Here is a 1,972-nt window from a genome sequence, read left to right on the forward strand (position 1 = left end):
GCGATATACGGCAGTTTTTGAGTCCTGGATTCTAGACAAGCCAAGGCAGATTACTGGGTTTTTTCAATAAACTATTTATACATATTAAGTGAATTTTTAAACACGAATATAAGATTTGAGTCAACGCTATTGAGTTCTGCCAAACGCGTAAGCAAAACTATATCTCTGTCCTTGATTGCTTTGTTGATGCTTAAAGACTTTTGGTGGAGTTCGAGCTACATCCTGTAATATTGAGAGGTTATTGGATTTTCGATAAACTATTTATACATATTAAGTGAATTTTTTAAAACGAATATAAGATTTGAGTTAACGCTGTTGAGTTCTGCCAAACGCGTAAGCAGAACTATAGCTCTGTCCTTGATTGCTTTGTTGATGCTTAAAGATTTTTGAAGGAGTTCGAGCGACATCCTAGAATATTGAGAGTTTACTGGGTTTTCGATAAACTATTTATACATATTAAGTGAAATTTTAAACACGAATATAAGATTTGAGTCAACGCTATTGAGTTTTGCCAAATGCGTAAGCAGAACTATAGCTCTGTCCTTGATTGCTTTGTTGATAGACTTTTGGAGGAGTTCGAGCTACTTCCTGTAATATTGAGAGTTTACTGGGTTTTCAATAAACTATTTATACATATTAATTGAAATTTTAAACACAAATATAAGATTTGAGCCAACGCTGTTGAGTTCTGCCAAACGCGTAAGCAGAACTATAGCTCTGTCCTTGATTGCTTTGTTGATGCTTGAAGATTTTTGGAGGAGTTGAAGCTACATCCTGTAATATTGAGAGTTTACTAGGTTTTCGATAAATTATTTATACATATTAAGTGAAATTTTAAACACGAATATAAGATTTGAGTCAACTCTATTGAGTTCTACCAAACACATAAGCAGAACTATAGCTCTGTCCTTGATTGCTTCGTTGATGCTTAAAGACTTTTGGTGGAGTTAGAGCTATATCTTGTAATATTGAGAGTTTACTGGGTTTCGATAAACTATTTATACATATTAAGTGAATTTTTAAACACGAATATAAGATTTGAGTCAACACTGTTGAGTTCTGCCAAATGCGTAAGCAGAAATATAGCTCCGTCCTTGATTGCTTTGTTGATGCTTAAAGACTTTTGGAGGAGTTCGAGCTACATCCTGTGATATTGACTATTTACTAGGTTTTCGACAAACTATTTAGGGCAACTTACACAAATGGCTATACTTTGGGGTTTTTTTTTAGGCATACCTACACTTTTACTAATTACATTTCGTAGCTATAGTAACGTGTATTCAAATTCACATGTATTTCGTTGTATTCAATTCGGATGTATTCAATTTTGTTGTATTCACTCGTAACTACTTTAACACTGTATTCAACTTATTGTATTCTAAATTCGGTTGTATTCGAACAACATAAGTGCAAAAAATATAGGGATATTCAGCTGTATTCAAATTCACTGTATTTATTGTATACAAAAAACCCTTCTTCGAAATACAGGCGAAAAATACATAAAGAAACACTATATTTACACTAAAAAAATAACGAATACACTGAAATACACTCAGATCCGAGATACAAGAAAAAAAACTACACTTAGATTTGCAATACAAGAAATAAAATACACTCAAATTTGAGATACAAAAAATAAAATACACTCAGATCTTAAATACACCGCCTGAGATTTTTCCACCGCCGGAAGCGGCGCCGTCATCGAGTAAGGATCCAACCAGTTCTTTCTATGTATTCAAACAATTACATAGCAACAATAACGATAAATACTCAGATCTAAGAAATACATTCAGATCTGAAAAATACATTCCGCCGTCAACGGTGGTATGTCTTCTATGATCCTAAGGTTTCAGCCAAACTTTGTGAGGCAGCTGAGCGTTAAAGCTCGTAGAATATGTAGCAACATCGGTGTTGCACAAGTTGTTGCTGCTTCCTGGTCGAATAACAACCGCGACTTTACTTCGGCGGTGAA

This window comes from Lycium ferocissimum, chromosome 5, assembly GCF_029784015.1.
Source record: "Lycium ferocissimum isolate CSIRO_LF1 chromosome 5, AGI_CSIRO_Lferr_CH_V1, whole genome shotgun sequence".
In the NCBI taxonomy this organism is placed as follows: Eukaryota; Viridiplantae; Streptophyta; class Magnoliopsida; order Solanales; family Solanaceae; genus Lycium; species Lycium ferocissimum.